This window comes from Pongo abelii, chromosome 20, assembly GCF_028885655.2.
Source record: "Pongo abelii isolate AG06213 chromosome 20, NHGRI_mPonAbe1-v2.0_pri, whole genome shotgun sequence".
Classification (NCBI taxonomy): domain Eukaryota; kingdom Metazoa; phylum Chordata; class Mammalia; order Primates; family Hominidae; genus Pongo; species Pongo abelii.
Genome location: NC_072005.2, coordinates 16,203,382 through 16,222,375, shown reverse-complemented (window position 1 = coordinate 16,222,375; position 18,994 = coordinate 16,203,382). Strand labels below are relative to the sequence as shown.

At 56.7% G+C, this 18,994-nt stretch overlaps 1 non-coding gene across 5 annotated transcripts; it reads right to left on the bottom strand.

Moving 5' to 3' along the window:
* Nucleotides 1-3,759: 3,759 nt before the first annotated feature.
* Nucleotides 3,760-17,993, bottom strand: LOC100438222 (uncharacterized). Of its 5 annotated transcripts, XR_010138435.1 has the most exons (10): nucleotides 16,333-17,993; nucleotides 14,907-15,095; nucleotides 12,892-12,931; nucleotides 11,362-12,509; nucleotides 9,806-11,197; nucleotides 8,422-8,496; nucleotides 7,672-7,897; nucleotides 7,340-7,492; nucleotides 6,530-6,776; nucleotides 3,775-4,245 (listed from the first exon to the last, which is right to left on the bottom strand). It is a non-coding gene; the product is annotated as an uncharacterized LOC100438222 (transcript). The 5 variants fall into 5 exon arrangements; XR_008516426.2 differs by having other exon boundaries at nucleotides 3,760-4,245; nucleotides 8,422-11,197; XR_008516427.2 differs by having other exon boundaries at nucleotides 3,760-4,245; nucleotides 6,530-6,754; nucleotides 8,422-11,197.
* Nucleotides 17,994-18,994: the final 1,001 nt, after the last annotated feature.

Sequence of the window (18,994 nt, the reverse complement as noted above, 5' to 3'; positions counted from 1 at the left end):
GCCCCCCACAAGGCCCTATGGGCTCATCTCAAAGGGACAGTAAATTGGCATGGCACCACCTGGACCTTTTGCTGAGCTGCAGTCCAGGGAATGGAGGGATGTTTGTCACACCAGGCACCCTTTGTGCCAGGCCTCCCAAGCCTTTCCCGTGGAGTCTGGATCTAGAGACACAGCGCAGATGCGGTGTGGTGACCAGCCCAGGACCCTCGAGGCTGAGCTGAGGAACACATGAGGACTGTCCCCAGATGTGGGCGAAGGATTATCTAGGTGCCCAGGCAAGAGACTGAAGGCACAAACTGTTTCAGTGTAATAAAGAAAATAGTTAGAATAAGAATAGTCATAATACAAATTAGATATAGAGATGATCATGGACAATTATCAATCATAATATAAACATTATTAATCATTAGCTTTTAATATTACTCTTTGTTGCATTACTAATATAACCTGGGAATAACCGGCGAGTAGAGAGGGTCAGGTGCTGATGGAACAATGTGAGAAGTGACCTAGAAGGCAAGACGTGATTCCTCTGTCACACCTGCATAAGGGCCACTTCAGGGCTCCTTGGTCAAGCGGTAACGCCAGTGTCTGGGAAGGCACCCGTTGCTTAGCAGACCGCGAAAGGGAGTCTCCTTTCCTCGGAGGAGTCAGGGAACACTCTGCTCCACCAGCTTCTTGTGGGAAGGCTGGATATTATCCAGGCCTACCCGCAGCCTAAACAACTCCCTGTGGTGCTGTGCTCCAATGGTCATGACGCTCCTTGTCCACTTTCATGTTCCTCCCGTACTCCTGGTTCCTCTTTGAAGTTTGTAGTAGACAGCAGTAGAAGAAATAGTCAAAGTCTTAAAGTCTTTCATCTTTCTTATAAGTGCATAGAAGAAAATGCTGACGTATGCTGCCTTCTCTCTCTGCTTCCACTACCTAAAAGGGAAGGGCCCCCTGTCCTATGATCACGTGACTTGCTTGACCTTGTCAATCACTTGGAAGATTCACCCTCCTTCCCTGTGCCTCTTGTCTTGTATGCAGTAAATATCAGCACGCCCAGTCATTCGGGACCACTACCGGTCTCCGCATCTTGGTGGTAGTGGTCCTCTGGGCCCAGCTGTTTTCTCTTCATCTCTTTGTCTTGTGTCTTTATTTCTTACAGTCTCTCATCTCCACACACAGGGAGAACACCCGCTAAGCCTCGTAGGGCTGGACCCTACACCCAGACAGCCAGAAGACTCTGCTAGTTTATCAGTCCTTCCTTCCTTCCTTCCTTCCTTTTCCCTCACTATGTTGCCCAGGCTGGTCTTGCACTCCTGGACTCAAGCGATCCACCCGCCTTGATCTCCCAAAGTGCTGGGATTACAGGCGTGCGCCACCACGCCTGGCCTCAGTATGTCATCTCTTACCAGTTACCTTCCTCCACCAAGAAACCCCTAGATGCCAAGTCAGTGAGAAGAGGAAGACGGTCAAAGAATCCATGGAAAGAAAGTGACACAGGCTTAGGACGTGGGGGTGCCACATGCTGGGAGGAGGTGCAGGCAGAAGGAAGGATGGACAGAAGGAAGGAAGGGCTGCTGGAGCCCAGCCACCCAGGGACAGAGGTGACCACAGACCCTCCCAGGAATGCTTTGCACGGACCATCATGAATGTTTCAGACGTCACTGGAACCCCCGCCCTCTGCTCCTGTCCCAGGCTCCTCTGTGGCCTTTGGGAGATGGAAGCTCAGAGAAGCTGGGTGGAGCCTGGGTTGTGCTGCCCTCTCCTCTCGCCTGCCCCAGGGTGTCTGGGGCTTCGTGCAGAGAGCTCTGGCTTAAGTGATCCACCCGCCTTAGCCTCCCAAAGTGCTGGGATTACAAGCGTGAGCCACTGCGCTCGGCCTATTTAATCATTTTGACTCACCAATATTTCAAACTGACTTCCTTCTGTATGACCATTTCAGTCAAAAACAGGCAGGTCATAATGACAAAGAAGTGATTTGTGTTTTAACCAACGAGGGCGGGGACTTGAGGCCAAGGAGGGTGTCCTTGCTTCTGAGAGGGAGGCCTTCAAAGGGATGAAGGCATTGGTACTGGCAGCCCTGGTCCCCCCACCGCCCCCCCACTTTGGAGCTTGGAGCCTCCCTGCAGTGTGTGAGACCTCCTTTCCTGAGTTGTTGTTCCTCCTCCTCCTCCTCCTCCTCTCCTCCTCCCCCTCCCTCTCCCCCTTCCTCTTCCTCTTCTTCTTCTTCCTCTTTTTTTTTTTTGAGAGGGAGTCTTGCTCTGTCACCCAGGCTGTATGTAGTGCAGTGGCGTAATCTCGGCTCACTGCAACCTCCGCCTCCTGGGTTCAAGCGATTCTCCTCCCTCAGCCTCCCGAGTAGCTGGGATTACAGGCACCCACCACCACACGCCTGGCTAATTTTTACATTTTTAGTAGACACAGGGTTTCCCCATGTTGGCCAGGCTGGTCTCGAACTCCTGACCTCAGGTGATCCACCCGCCTCGACCTCTCAAAGTGCTGGGATTACAGGTGTGAGCCACCACACCCGTCTATTTCCTGAGTTTTTCTAACCGTGAAATGCAGCTGCCAAGAATGGCAGATGTAGGGACCTAGCCTCTTGGGCCCCCCTTTGCCCAGTTTTCTTCAGTCTTAGTAACTGAAGCAGGTTTTTTTTTGTTGTTTTTTAAAAACAGAACAATATATTAGGCTACAGTTCCACGTATCTGTAGTCAAGACAAAGCCATGTTAAATCAGGCTCTAAGTCACCTAAGGTAAAAAATTAGACAAAATATCAAAATTGTGATCATCTGACCTTAAAATTTAACCCATATGAAATTATTATGATTATTATTTTTGAGACAGAGTCTCACTCTGTTGCCCAGGTAGAGTGCAATGGTGTGATCTCAGCTCACTGCAACCTCCACCTCCTGGGTTCAAGTGATTCTCTTGGTTCGGCCTCCTGAGTAGCTGGGATTATAGGCTTGCACCACCACGCCTGGCTAATTTTTGTGTTTTTAGTAGAGACAGGATTTTGCCATGTTGACCAGGCTGGTCTCGAACTCCTGACTGCGGGTGATCTGCCTGCCTTGGCCTCCCAAAGTGCTGGGATTACAGGCGTGAGCCAGCGCACCCAGCCTGAAATTACTTTTAAGAGAGTAAATGTGCTGTGCTTTTGGGCATTATTTCACTTTTCTTTTTAAATAAACAGACCCGTTTTTTTAATCTTTTTTTTTTTTTTTTTTTTTTTGAGGCAGGGTCTGGCTGTGTCGCCCAGGCCGGAGTGCAGTGGTGCCATCTCGGCTCACTGCAGCCCTGACTTCCCAGGATCAGGCCATCCCCCGACCTCAGCCCCCTAGCTGTAACTATACAGGCGCGCACCACTAGGTCTGGATAAATTTGTTTTGTATTTTTTGTAGAGATGGGGTTTGCCATCTCGCACAGGTTGATCTCAAACTCCTGGACTCAAGCAATCTGCTGCCTCAGCCTCCCAAACTGCTGGGATTACAAGCGTGAGCCACTGCACCTGGCCTCTTTAATCATTTTGATTCACTGACATTTCAAACTGACTTCCTTACTTCTGTATGACCATCGCGGTACCCAGGGATTTCGGAGGCAGCGTTAAGTTTGACTTCACAGAAACAGTTGCTAATTTAACCTTTCAGTGACAGATTTAGAAACTGTCAATTACCATATGATTTAGCTCAGTAACTACAAAAACATTGAAAGTTTGGCATTGCAAGCCAGAATCCCTTCCTGCTCTTTCAATTGAGCAGCTTTTGAATCTCTGCAGCATTTTCCAGCCATTTGTATTTCTCTTACAATAATAATAGCTTAAAAATGATTTTTAAGGTTTAATGTCCTGGGGGACTTACCAGTAATACTTTTATTTAAAACACAGTATAAACCAATTATTCCTGCCTTCAGTATTTGAAACAGTAGAAATTATTTCAACCAACAGATCCGCCCACACCAGTTTTCATGACATATAACAATGAAATTTATAGACATCCCTGAGAAGTTTTTAAGTAAACCAGTGAATCTCAACAGAGTCTCAGTTAACAGTGTAGATCTATTAAAAAAAAATCTTCTCCAAAAAAAAAAAAAAAATCAAAACCAAAACTCTCCTAAGAACTGAAGCCGAGTGTGTGTTGTCACTGCCTCTATATTTTTAATCCCGATGGACTGACTCCCTCTTCTCTTCGCTGTAAGACACGTTTGCTGAAATCTTCAAGCTGAGTTTCAAGACATTTGCATGAAGAGGCGATGCTCTAGCCGCCTCTAAGGGAACAGACATCATTATCAGAGATGAGCGTTGCGTCTGCCTCCTCCGCATGCGCCAGCATCTATCCTATCATCCACTTGGCCGTGGCAATTGATGGCAGCTGCTCCTCCCGCCTCTCCCACTGCCAGTATGTGATCCTGAGTTAGTCATTCTGTGTGTTAGCCTTGCACCCTTTCAATCAGAAAAGTTGCGGCTTACTGGAAGGAAGAAGGGAGCGGGGAGAAATGCAAAACCAAGAGTCTAAAGGCACAAAGCTGCAAGGCTGCTCTTTGTGTCTGCAAACAGACTACAGGTGGAATGTAAATCACCCTGATCTCCATCCAGCCGGCTTCTTTGAGACCCTTCATGGATTTTGAGGTCTACAAAGTGTGCATAAAAATACTCGTACTTCAAAAAGCAAGAAGGCAAATGGTATAATCTCATGATCTCAAATTTATAATGGTGGTACAGGCCCAGCGAGCCTTTGAGGACCACCAGGTGCGCACCCAGCCTGTCCACCAGTGTGGAGCTGTCATCATTGCTGCCGTTGTTGGCCTGGCTGCCACCAAAGAGCTGCTGAGGCAACGGCTGCTGGGCGCCCCCACTGTCTGGAAAGCCTGCACTGGCCGCGACACCTGTTGTGGCTGCAGCAGTGGCTGGAAGGCGTCAGGAGGCAGCTTCCAGGTGGTGGAGGGTACAGCGGGCAGGGCCTCGAAGCCTCTGGGCAGCAAATTGGCCTGGCAGGCCGGGGGACCCAGGCTGCTGCTGCTTGCTGGGCTGGGCTTAGGAGCAGGCGTGGATCACTTGCACTGCACAGATGGGGCCGGGAAGAGGCTGCGGTGGCCGTGGCTCTGTAGACCCCTTCGTGCCAGGCCCAGATGAGTGCTGTTTGCTGCACAGGCTCAGGACCTCATGCACCTGCTTCAAGATCTTGCCTGGATTCTCCAATGAGAAGTACATTGCCCAGGTATGCAGTGCCACGGTCCCCCATGTGGTCATCCCTTCACAGGGCTCTGGTTGAGGTCGGGCCCTGTGTCCTGCGAAGTGTGCCCTGGGATCAGAGCTCTGTCTCATAGGTTGAGTCAGAGGCCACAGGACATGCCGCTGGCTGGTCGGGGCTGCAGAAACGCCTTGCTCACTCTTCCCTCTGGTGGCCTCTGAGGGAGCAGGTTTCCCCGTAGAAAGTAGAAAATGAGGTCCAGAGGCACTGGAGCCATCAGGGGCTACTGGGCAGCTGGCCAGGTGCTGGCCAGGTGCTGCCCCGGCTGCCCCCACACCATGCCAGTCACTGCCTGCTGAGAAGTTGGATGCAGGTGCCACTGGGCAAAGTGGATGTCTCTGGACTTGCCTCTTGGTTATTATCATAGTGCCCGGCAGGGCCGGGTTTCAGGGCCCCAGTGGGCTTGCTGGGTCGGTCCCCACCCCATGGTTCTGGGGTTGTCCAGGGCACACATGTAAGGTCCAGAATCCCTATTCAGAGTTAAACCACAAGCCCCTGACGTCCAGGTCCATGGCGGAGCTTGGGCAGGGAGTTCCAGAGGAGGTACCCGGGACAGCCCATGGTCTGTCCTGAGTTGGGGACAGCCTGGCCACACCTTGAGCCCTCAGGGGCCCCAAGAGAACAGCATGCTCCCCTGGGCTCTACAGAAGTCCTCTTGTGCCTCTGGGCCTCAGGCTCAGGGACAGCCTGTGGGGAGCAGGGTGGGGGAGGACCAGGCTCTTTTTCTGGAGGGGCTGCCTGCAAGGCTGCTGGAGCTGGACAGCCTGGGGTGGGCCAACCCGTCTACCTTGCAGAGGGGCTTGCTGTTGGGGGATGCTCGCAGAGGCCTGGGTGCTGGGGACCCTAGCTCCAGTTTCGCTGAAAGGAAAGCAGACGTGTGGGGTCCGCTTCTCCAACTGAGCCCATTAGGTTCTCACAGGGCGGGGCCCCCCAGACCTGGGTCTTTGGAGTCCCTGTGGTCCCTGTGTGGCTCCCTGAGTCTGATGCTGCGGACACTCCTGCAGGTAGCTGATCCTGGAGTGACACTTTTGTGTGGGCTTGGGCCGGGGAGCTGTCAGGGCACCTCAGGTTGCTCCTAGGACGGCCCTGAGGGTTTGGGCTGGCTCAAGGCTTCCTGCCTCTCTCTATCACCCCAGGGCTGTGCCAGCTGGGATGCAGCCCCTCATTCAGAATTCAGATGGGAGAGGCCTTTGCTGTCACCTGGCCCCCTTGCCACCTCACTCGGGGTCCTGTCTCCACAGTGGGTGAGATGGATGGCCCCAGGCCATCCACTCCATGCCAGGACTGGACCATTTCCATACCTGGCTGGACTCTTGGTTCTGGCTCTGGGCCAGGGCTCCTGCCTGTGTCCTCTCCTGGAATCCTCCCTGGGCCAGGGATACTGATTCTCTTGTCTCCAGGGCTCAAGGCTTGTTGTCCTGATGCACTTGGAGGGAGTTCGGGGGTAAGGGGACCCGCTGCTCTCTGAGGCTGTGGATGCCGCAGGTAGGGCTGTGGGCTTGCAGAGATGGGTCCCCTTCAGGGAGCTTCGAGGGCAAAAGCAGGACACTGTGGAAGGTGGCAGTGGTGGGGCTTGGAAGAGTCTTTCCCCTGGTCCCCCTGCCTGATCTGCAGCATGTCCAGCACACATGTGCTCAGCACCTGCCCTGAGGACCCACAGGCTTATTTCCAGAAGCTTCTTTTTTTTTTTGTTTTTTGTTTTTTGAGATGGAGTTTCACTTTTGTTGCCCAGGCTGGGGTGCAATGGTGTGATCTCGGCTCACTGCAACCTCCACCTCCTGGGTTCAAGCGATTCTCCTGCCTCAGCCTCCCAAGTAGCTGGGATAACAGGCACCCACCACCATGCCCAGCTAATTTTTTTGTATTTTTAGTAGAGACGGGGTTTCACCATGTTGGCCAGGCTGGTCTCGAACTCCTGACCTTAAGTGATCCACCCACCTTGGCCTCCCAAAGTGTTGGGATTACAGGGGTCTACCACCGCACCCGGCCCGCAGAAGCTTCTTAGAGGGGGAAAAAAGGTGCAGGAGGAAGGCCCAGGGAGTGAGGCTGTAGGGGCCCGGGCCGACTGCCCCAGGGGGTGACTCGGGAGGGGACCTGGTACTGGGGCCCACCTGGGGGTAGCAGGACCCAGCGCCTCCTCATCAGTAACCCCATGGAGATGTGAAGGCACCTGAGTGCCATGGCGTCCTCCAGGGCCCAGGCCCGGAAGAACTGGTCCTGGATGAGCTCCCCCAGGCTGGACTGGGACAGCTTCATGAGACACTCTAGGAGCAGGATGGGCATCAGGCTGGGAGGGGTCCCTGGGAGAGGTTGGTGTCCACACCCTGTTTCCACCATGGCCCCCTCCCACTGGGCAGTGCTGGGTCCTTTTTGGCCACCCCTGGGGTCCAGCTGTGCACAGGAGGCCACGGCCAGGGGGAAGCCTGGGCAGGAAGGGGCTCACCACACTCCTGCCTTTCCCCCGGGTTATGTCGAGGGTGGACTCTGTGTATGAGAGGTCTCATGGTGTCCTGCCCCTCAGAGTGGAGCAGAGGGTCATGGGGACAGTCTGAGGGTGCTGTCTGTCCCGCGTGTTCCCCTGGATAGCCTCAGGCACGCCAGGACTTGACTCTGTCACCTCTGGAGGTTGTGTGCCTTCGGTACATGCTAGCCCTCCAGAATGCAGCTGCCTGGCAAGCCCAAAGAGAGTCTTTCGGGACAACAGGCGTGGGAGGACCTGGCCCTTCTTAGCTGGGGGCTGGTGGCTTGAGCAGGGCCCATTGGGGTTTCAGTGCCCTGTAGCACCAGGGACCCCTCTCCATGGGATGAGATCCCCCACCCCACTCCCCTGTGAGGCTGGATCAGAAGAGGTCCTGTAGTTCCTCATGGGGGAGACTCATTTCAGTGGGGATGTGGCTCCTGGAAGGAGAGGCTCCCCAAGGGCTTGGGGCTTCCTTGGACTCTCCCAGGTTGAGTCCTGGCCTGTCTGCCCATGAGGCTGGGCTGAGTCCCGGCCTCTGCTGTGGGATGTCCCCTCTGGGGCATTGCCTGGCTTATGTGCCCTGCAGGGACACGCCTGTGCCTCCTGCCAGGTGGGGGTGAGCCAGGTCCTCCTGGGGAGCCAGATCTCTGGGCTGGGGGATCCAGGGAGTGGGGGACAGGGGGGTCCCTGGGCTAGGGGCTCCCTGCTTACTTCATTGATGTATGAATGTACCTGCTTACTTCATTGATGAGGCTCTGGAGGAGTCAGCGTAAACGTGGAATTATGGGCACGCAGCTCATCTTTGTCCTAATGGGAGCAGCAGAGGTCCTTGGGGCCCCCGGGCCTGCCCCCAAACCTCCCCATTCCAGGCCCCTCTGTAGACCCTTCCCTGAGGGACAGAACACCAGGTGGTGGCTGGGGCATCCCTGACACCTGCCTCCTGCACGGACCCCCGAGACATACTTCCCTTAGCCCTGCTCAGCCCGAGCTCGGCCCGGGTTGAGTGCCTCTGCCTGCTCCAGGGCAGGAAAAGGAAACTCAACTCCGAAGCCATGGAGAACTCCATGTCCCTGGCTGGGACTCAGCCTCTTGCCAGCCCCACCAGGGGCTCGAGCCGCCCCTTTACCCCTGGCCCATGGGACCCAGGGCCTCTGGGAAGGAGCCAAGGGGACTGTCTGTTCACCAAGTGCCACAGGATCTTTGGGAATGACGTTCATAACACGTGCTCCTCGTGGGCTGGCACAATTTGGGCTAAAGAATCCTGAGAAGCCCCTGACCCACCTTGAAATCAGAGCCCCTCCCAACATGTGGAGCTGTCAGCTGGAAGGGCTCTGACAGGGTTCAGGTGGAGGGGAAATTGGACCCCTGCCCATTTCTGATGAAGAAGAGGGCTTCTCGGATCCAAACTCATTTCGTGACGAGAGCCACGTCCATCAGGCACTTCAGCAACTTGTTCAAAATATTTCCTGGGAGGACCGTCCCGGGACACCACCAAGCTCCGGGGGACTTTGGGGCAAGTCTGGGAGGAGGGCGTCATTACTTCCTCTGTGAAATGGTGGTGAAGCTCAGGTCAGACCAGGGGTCTGGGCCTTGACCTCTTTCCATCTTCCTTTGACACCTTTGAGACCCTTCTCCTCCTGCTTGGATGCCCAAGCCAGTAGCGAGCTTGAGTCCTAACTACTGCGTCTTGGTGGGTGGCAAATGCTGAATTTTTTTTTTCTTTTTTTTTGAGACAGTGTCTTGGTCTGTCACCCAGGCTGGAGTGCAGTAGCATGATCTCGGCTCACTGCAACCTCCGCCTCTTGGGTTCAAGCGATTCTCCTGCCTCAGCCTCCTGAGTAGCTGGGATTACAACTGCACGCCACCACGCCTGGCTAATTTTTGTATTTTTAGTAGAGATGGGGTTTGACCATGTTGGTCAGGCTGGCCTCGAACTCCTGACCTCAGGTGATCCGCCCGCCTCGGCCTCTCAAAGTGCTGGGATTATAGGCGTGAGCCACCGCGCCCGGCAGCAAATGCTGAATTTTAAAGAAGCAACGACACCCCCCACCCGAGACACCTATGCCTGTGAATATGGGAAAGTGGCCCGGGAATATCACTGCCTGGGAATACTCACGGGGTTAGATGCAGAATATGCCACCAGGACCTGAAAGAAATCCTGCTGCTTAGGAAAGAGAGAAAAGATCGTTTTGCTTCAGGCAGATGCTGTTTCATTTTGTCTACAAGCCCCAATGACAAATCCAACTCAAGGTTGAGATGATCCGTCAAATAAGCAGTGACCTTTTCAGGGCATCTGATTATTTTGAGAAATTTCTGGGTAAAATCCGCTTTCAGTGAAATGCAAATATCTCAGGTGTGCAATCACTCTGGTTGATTATTTTTCTCCCCTTTTTGGCACAGGGTGAAACCTCAGTCTTTGGGATATGCGGTTCCACGTTTCTGAACCAGTGTGCGGAGTCTCCCACCCACCACTCTAGCACCTCCCAGAGCAGCAACTTCGTGCTCCAAGTCCCCGAGGTGTCCCCTCTGCAGCTGATCTCTCCCGTTCCACCAGCCCCTGGCCATCCTGATCTATTATCCATCCCTTTGGTTTGGCCTTTTCCAGAATGGCCCACGAGTTGGAATCCTACAGTGGTCGACTGTTAGGCATGGCTTCTTTCCTTTAGTGAAATGCATCTAAGATTCACCCACATTCCTATGGGGGTCAGGGGTTTGCTCCCTTTTCTCACTGAGCGGTCTTTTGTTTGAAGGGTGGATGCCTCCTTCCTCCCCTATTCCCAAGTCGAAGGTTCTCTTGGTGGCCTCCGGCTGTGAGTGAGGATGAATCAAGCCGTGAACGTGGCACGCAGGTTGTACGTGGACGTCAGTTTTCAAATCACTGGGGTCAGTCTCAGACTCTTCTGGGATGTGTGGCGCGAGTCCATGGAGCCTCATGGGCAGCTGCCCAACAGGCTTCTAAAGTGGCTGTGCCCTGTCCCACCCGCCAGGGACGAGGGTCCCCGGGGCCCTACATCCTCCTGGCATTTGGTGTTGCCAGTGTTGCTTGGGAAGGCTCCTGAGCCCCCTTATCCTGCAGCTCTCTTGTGGGTCCCTACCCCGGTCCCCAGAGTCACAGAGAGTACTTTCCACCATTCCGCATGATTTTGTTTGCTGCTGTCCATCTCCTTGGGAGCCACCCAGATTCTGGCCCCACATGTCCCAGCCAGGCGCAGGGCTTGGAGCCCAAGGGGCACTGAGTCCATGGGGCTGCATGCCCCCTGGGCCAGGAGAGCCCTTGGCCACTCTGTCACTCCTCCGGGGTGACCCCTGCCTTCGCTCTGGGGAAGCCCCCATCCCTCTGGATCACCCCATCTTCCCAGGGACCTTCCAACCCCCATATCTGGTGGAAGTTCCCAGGGGACCTCTTGCCCTTCTTCTTCATGACCTGTAGGGCAGGGCCAAGAGGATGAAGCAGCCTCCAAACAGAAGACTCGTTGCCCCACACGGCCGTCATCCACAGTCCACGCTTCTGGAAGGTAGGAAGGAAGGAAGGAAGGAAGGAAGGAAGGAAGGAAGGAAGGCAGGCAGGCAGGCAGGCAGGCAGGCAGGCTTCCTTCTGCAGAAAGCTCCTTCTTTGGCCTGTTTTCCAACAAGCCAAAGGGTCACCAGGAGGGTCGCTGGAGCCCAGCTCACCTGTGGTGCCGGCGTCACCGTCTGTGCCCAAGATGTGCATCTGATCCTCCATCTGGAGGCCTGGGGTCCCAACACGGCCTGGCCTGTTTGTCCGGCTCTGGCTGAGTGTGGAAGTGTGGTACCTGGTATTTTCCTAGGTTCTCAGCCTTCACTTTCTCGACATTCAGCAAGTGTGACCACACCAGGCCCCACATCTGCAGAGGGATTCCCTTGTAGAGCCCAACAGACAGCTACGGACAGAGGAACGCTCCAGTGAGACACGGGGTGATCCTGGGGAGGATAGGAGCCTGAGGATTCTGGAAATATCCGGCCTTTGGCCCCTCGTTTCTTGGGAGAGGTGGGGTCTACCTAGGACTGGGTCTCCCCTCCCATGATTCAAAGAATGAAGGAGCGCTTAGCGTCATGAACTCTGATCTTTTTATTTTTATTTATTTTTTTTGAGACTGAGTCTCACTCTGTCACCCAGGCTGGAATGCGGTGGCGCGATCTCGGCTCACTGCAACCTCCACCTCCTGAGTTTAAGCGATTCTCTTGCCTCAGCCTCCTGAGTAGCTGGGATTACAGGAGCCTGCTACCACACCCGGCTCATTTTTGTATTTTTAGTACAGATGGGGTTTCACCATGTTGGCCAGGCTGGTCTCAAACTCCTGACCTCAGGTGATCCACCCATCTCGGCCTCCCAAAGTGCTGGGATTACAGGTGTGAGCCACCGAGCCCAGTCATGAACTCTGATCTTGACCTATTCCTTCCTTCAGCTCACCAGGGGGTGTCGGGTGTCCCTACCCCTGAGCTAGGGCTGGCCCAGGCCCTGGCATCAGACTCTCTCCTGGCAAGATGAGGTTTGTAGGGAGGAACAGGAAAGCTGGTGTCCCAGTGTGGTGTCCACCCTCTGAGAGGCTGGCGGTGCCAGGACACAGCCGTGGGAGCCCGTCACCCTGACTCTGTAGAAAGTGGCCACGGGGCCCTTCCCTCCCCATGTCACCTCCTTGCTGCTCCTATATCACTGCCAGTTGAGAAGCACCTGGAGCCATTTTTCTGTGTCTCTCATCTCCTGACGTCTTCTCCGTCAAATAAGATGAAGTTAGTGGAGCTGCCAGGATGCCCCTTGGATGCTGGGTCCTGGGCTCCAGGGCTCTGACAGGATCAAACTGGAAGGAGCCAGGAAAGGGCCAGCCCCGGGGAACAGAGACCCTCTGACTGAATGAGCACCGGTGTCCTGGCCTCATGTCTTGGGACATGCCGTCCTCAGGCCACAGGCACCCCGGGTGTTAGTGGGGTCCCAACATTCAGGTGGGGTCTTGGCACAAGTGGGCAGAGACTGCTGAGCCACGACTGTGGTTCTTGGTTTGGAGTTTGATCAAACCACCACGGGGACAGAGTCTTGAGATCAGGTCCCGCAGGACCTGCCACCCCTCCCAGGGACAGCCTATCGCTCCCACTCATCACCGCCCAGGCCCACAGGCTGCTGACCACCCACTGGGTGCCCCTGTCCCTGGACCAGCCACTCACGCAGCAGGGTCAGGCTCTTACCTTTACTTCCAGGGCGCTGATGAGTGGCAGCTACGTCGCACTGTAAGGCAACCCAAGCAGAGCTGAGGACCTGTGCTGGGCCAGGAACTGTCCTCCTCCTCCCCTAGTGGGCCCCAGGAAAGAACCAGCCCTGTCCCCCACCCCCGCCCCAGGTCTCAGTCCAGGGGACACATGGAAGGGAGGACGGGTGCTTCCCTGCCAGCTGGCGCCTGGGAGGGGCTGGGGCCTGGGAGAAGAGGGAACTAGGGCCCACCCAACAGGGGCTGCCTGGGGCTTGTGGAGGGCGAGGCTTGGGTTGTACAATGAGGGTGCCCCTCCTGGGCTAGGCAGTACCCTCTGCGGGAGCTGAGAAAGTGCAGGCCTGAGGAGGGACGGGTGTGGCCCAGGGTGGGTGGTCCGGCCCCAACAGCATTTCCCGAGGGAGTGACCACATCACTGGCCCGAGGCCTGTCCAGGGCACTGAGGGTGTGCCGGGGCCCTGTCCCACTTGATGCCCCCAAGGGCCCTCGCGGGGCCTGAACTTCCAGCGTACACCTGCCTCTCCCTGCACCCCGGCTGCCGACCCTGCCTGTTCCTTGACTTTGCCCACCCTGTCCGGCCCAGAGACTGGACAGCCTGGCCCTTCTTCGACCCTCATCTGTCAGAACCCTTGAGCGAGGGCCCTGGATCCATCCACATGCCCGCCTTGACCGCTCTCTCACTGGGCTGCTAAGTGCTTGCCAGGGAGATGCCAGAGGTGACAAGGGTGAGTGAGGGCCCCGCAGGCAGCCGGGGTGGCCCCACAGTCCCGTCTCCAGCCTCAGCTGGCTCTCGGGGCTGTCGTCCATCCATCGGTCCTTGCCCTCCTCTGAGCCACTGTGGCAGCCATGCACTGGGTCCCTGATTGCTCCCCCACCGTCCTGCCTGCCCCTACTCGGCCTTCCTGCTCCTCCCTCTGCCTTTGTGCTGACGGATCCAGCGGGGGAGCCAGGGTCTCTGGAGGGCCAGGCAGAGCCCTGGAGACTGACTGAGGCCCCTCTGCTGAAGCCCCACTGCATGTGTTCTTCACCCCAGGCCATCAGCTCCACCCTAGGCTGGCTCCATTCAGGTGCGTCCCAGAAGCGGCACCTCCCGTGGGATCGTCCCCAATCAACCTCCCCCAGGCTCCTCCCTCTCTCTGTCCTGTGACTCCCGAGGGGCAGGCTCCAGGCTGGGCTCCCCTTCCCAGGACCCAGGCTCCCTCTCAGCACCAAGGCAGGTTCCTTCAGCTGCAAGTTCTGCTGCATCCCTGGCCTCACCCTGACATGACCTGGCTGACACCCTGCCGGTCTTCCCCGCCGCCCTCCCAGGGCCATGGCCCTCACTGCACCCCCACACCCATCCCCATAGGGTGGCTCAGCTGGGCCCCTGAATCCTCAGAGACCTGCTGGACAACTGCGCACAGGTGGGGCCAGGCACCCCTTTGCCCCGTGGCCACAACCTGCGGGTCTCACTGGGGCAGGGCCCAGGGTGACAGGGCCAGACCCTCAGGCTGCCCCCTACTCTTGTGCTGCCTTTGAGACTGCTCTGCTGAGAGCCTCTCCATCCCCACTTGCTCCCCCAAGATCCCTAGATGAGCCTCGCAGCTCTGGCCTGCCGCGGACCACCTGCAGGGTAGCCAGCTGGCGTTCCTACGCTGGAAAGGAGGTTGGCCCAAGCTGGGAAGACGTGTCCTGCCTCAGAGAGGCTTTTCTAAAAATAAAACTCATCCTCTGAGGTGAGTTTGGTGATGGTAGGGCAGCAGGGACAGAGGACTCACTGCAGAATCCCAAGGCGATCGGTAACTTTGTAAGCTGTCCACATCCTTGGGCCCCATCAGCGTCCCTGGGACCCAGAAGGGTCCAGAGTGAGGGGGCTGAGGTGAAGGGCTGTGGGGGCGCAAAGGCATGGGCAACCTGCTCCCGTCCTGCTTCCTAAGGGAGCCCAGGACCCTCCCACCAGGGCATAGTGGGAAAGGCGAGGCCCCACCTCTCTCGAGGGAGCAGCCCGATCTGTACCTGCTCACACTGGGCAATGATGCCCACTGCTGCTACGCAAGTAGGGTAGCTGCGTCTTCCTCCACGTCCATCCTGTGAGACAACATCGCCCAAAGGCTACGCTGCACCTGAGCGCTTCAGAGAACATCTGAACCGCTCCCAGGGGCTCTGAGACGCCGCCGGCTGGGTGAGCCCCATGCCACCACTGCCCTGGGTGAAAAAAGGGTCCAGACCCAGTGGTCCCATGCCTGCTGGGGTCCCTGGATTCTCTGCACCGGACAGGGGGACCTGGACACAGAGGCCTGTTGTCCCCAAACGCCCCGAGACAGGCACACACAGGATGAACTGTGTCCACCTGCCGAGGGTGAGGGGCCCCTGATGTGCTATCCTGGGCACCTGGAGGCAGACTGGGGTCAGGGACCAGAGAGCTCCATATGCTCAGCCTCCCAGATCACTCAGGGACCACCAAGAGGCCCACTTTCCTACAGGGAACAAGACACCTTGTGACTGTTCCATTTCACCCCCATCTCCACTCCCTCTGCCCAGAGAAGCTGCGTCAAGAATAATACCAGCCAAACGGGAGGGTGCTTGGTTTGGGCCAAAGCAGCTTCTGTGCTCAGGGAGATGTCTCAGGTGGACGGACGGTGGATCTCACAATTCTGAGCTGTCAGTACAGGAAGGGGCCTCATGTTCCCGGATCGCCAAGAAAGAATGAGAGAACTCTGGGGACTTGGTTCTGGAGAACCCCAGAGGGACTCCTCCCGTGAACAGTCAGAGCAAAGAAAGGGCGAGGCCTCTAGGGAACCAGGCAGAGAAAGGGCCACGTGGGGAAGAGCTCCAGACCCGGCGAACAGGAGGAATGATCATTACCCTCTGGCCAGCCCTCTGGGGCTCCTTCATTTTCCACAACTGCCCAAGGACGGAGGGCTCCCCACCCCACTCCCAGACTAGAGACCCTGTGTGTCCAGTGGGTTTCATAGCGACCCCCACTGACTGCACCCGAAGTCTGGGTTGATGAACTCTCCCCCTGCGGGGACCAACCTTAGAGCACAGACTTGGAAGGAGGACCACCCTCCATCCCACCCACAGGGGCTCCGTCCGTCCTGGGGGCTCTTCCAGGGTGAGGCTCAGCCCCACTGGGGTCAAAAACCGCAGGCAGATGTGCAATCCAGAACAGGGAGGTCACAGAGGTCAAGGTTTGAGTTCAGCATGGCACAGGGCAGGGCTGAGAGCATGGCCCAGGGCCATATCTGGGTCTCTGGGCCAGTTACTGCCCCTCTGACCTCAGGTGTCTCACCTGTTCAGTGGGTACATTTGAGGATAGCACCCCTCCACCCCGCCGTGGAGTCGCCGTGAGGATGAAGGAGACAACTGTCTACATGGTCAACACAGAGTGGGCACCCGGTGAGTGCTCAGGGACGACCCTTCTCGGGTAGCTGCCACCCACCTGGTTGTGACTGTCCCCAAGTCAGCAGTGGGGAAGACAGCAGGTCATGCTTTCCTGAGTCTGATCAAGCAGCGGTGCTGAGATGTGCCTCTCACCCAGAAAAGGGTCCTATCTGCGCAACCACTTACAGCACCACTGTGTCTCCAACTGCTCCATGACACGGAGGTAGGCTGGCGGCACTTGGCACAGCGACAGCATGGGTTCACAGCTCCTATCACGACGGGGCCCTACCTGGCTCAGCAGGGCCCAGGGTCAGCGTCCTCTGCCCCCTGAATGGTCAACGTGTAAGCGTGCAATTTGTCTGTGTATGTGAGGTTGCATGTGTGTGGGTGAACACATCTCTCCTCCAGCTGGGCCTGGCTGCTCCACTCACGTGTGCACCTGGATCCCTGTCACTGTCACCCCCGGGCCGGTGGCCAGCATCAGAGCACCCATAGGTGCTCCCCAGCCTCTGCCCTTTCCATGCTGGGTGGTCCTGGGGATGCAGATGGGGCAGGGGCATAGGGCAGAGGGCAGAGGGCAGAAGCCAGGCTTCCCCCTTGGGGTGACTTGCGTAGTATGTAAAGTGCCAGCTCTGTGTGGCAGGGCTGGATTCAATGCACCTTCCACCTCCTCCTTCCAGAAGCCCACTGGGGTGCTGTGACTCACCCCCCACCCCATGGATGGAGGCAATCAAGGAGGCTTCAAGGACAAACCCGTGGCCTGAGATCACCCAGGATCCCACTGGCCAGGCCTCCAGTGGTTAAGCTCCCACTGAACAGGTCCTAGCTGACCACCCCCACAATGACCAGGTCCCACTGACCAGATGTGGACTGACCAGGTCCTACTGACTGGGCCCCACAGACCAGGCCCTGGCTCACCAGACACCACTGACAAAGGCCACAATAACAAGGCTGCAACTGACAAAGCCCTCACGGCCCTCACTGACTAGGCCCCAACTGATGGACCCCACCAAATAGATCTCACTAACCAGATCCCAGCTGAACAGGCCCCAACTATCAGACCCCCACTGACCAGGCCCTAACAACTGCTGGACTCCTGCTGGCCAGGCCCCAAATGCTGAACCCCACTCACCAGGCCCCAAATGCTGAACCCCACTCACCAGGCCCCAAAAGCTGAACCCCACTGACTGGGCCCCAAGTGCTGGACCCCTGCTGACAGGCCCCAACTATGGGATCCCCACCAACCAGGCCCCAACTGCCAGACCCCTGCCAACCAGGCCCCGAATGCTGGACTCCACTGACCAGGTCCCAACTACTGGACCCCACTGACCAGGCCCTAACAACTGCTGGACTGCACTGATCAAGCCCAAACTGCCAGACCCCACTGACTGGACCTCAACTCCTGGACCCCTCCTGACTGAGCCCCAACTGCCAGACCCTTGCCAACCAGGCCTCTTCTTATGAGACCCCTGCTGACCAGACCCCCACTGCTGGATCCCCGCTGTCTAGGCCCCAACTGCTGGGCCCCTGCTTACCAGGCCCCTACATCTACACCTCACTGACTAGGCCTCACTGATCTGACCCCTGCTGATCAGGCCCCAAATGCTGGGCCCAGATGACCAGGCCTCAGCTGCTGGATGACCCCCAACCAGGCCTCAGCTTCTGGACCACTGTTGACCAGGCCCCAACTGCCAGAGCCCTGCTGACCAGGTTCCAACTGCTGGATCCCCTTTGACCGGGCCCCAACTGTTGGACCCCTGCCAACCAGGTCCCAACTGCCAGATTCCGCCAACCAGGCCCCAACTGGTAGACCCCTGCTGACCAGGCCCCAACTGCGAGACCCATGCTGATGAAGGCCCAGTGTCCAGACCTCACTGCCTAGACCGCAGTGATCTGATCCTCACCTACCAGGCCCCAACCGCCAGACCTCACGGACCAGGCCCCAGCTGCTGCATCTCTGCCAAATAGCCCCCAGCTGCCATATCCCCTCTGACCAGGCCCCAACTGCTGGACCCCCTCCAACCAGGCCCCAACTATGACACCCCACTGACCAGGCCCCAACCGCCAGACGCCACTGACCAGGCCCCAACTGCCAGACCCCCATGGACGAGGCTGCAACTGCCAGATCTCTGCTCACCAGGCCCCAACTGTGGGACCCCTGCTGGCCAGACCCCAACTATGAGACCCTCACCAACCAGGCCCCAACTGCCAGACCCCCACCAAACAAGCCCCAACTACTGGACCCTTGCTGGCCAGGCCCCAACCCCCGGGGCCTAGTCAGTCAGTGAGACCTGACTAGGTCTCACTGATCAGATCCCCACTGACCTTGCTCCAGCTGCAGACCCCTATCGACTGTGGGCAGAGGATTACCCAGGTGCCGAGGTGAGAGACTGAAGACACAGACTGTTTCAGTATAATAAAGAAAATAGAATAAGAATAGTCATAATACAAATTAGATACAGAGACAATCATGGACAATTATCAATCATTACTATAAACATTATTAATCATTAGCTTTTAATATTACTCTTTGTTGCATTACTAACATAACCTAGGAATAACCGGCAGGTAGAGGGTCAGGTGCTGAAGGGACATTGTGAGAAGTGACCTAGAAGGCAAGAGGTGAGCCCTCTGTCATGCCCGCATAAGGGCTGCTTGAGGGCTCCTTGGTCAAGCGGTAATGCCAGTGTCTGGGAAGGCGCCTGTTACTTAGCAGACCA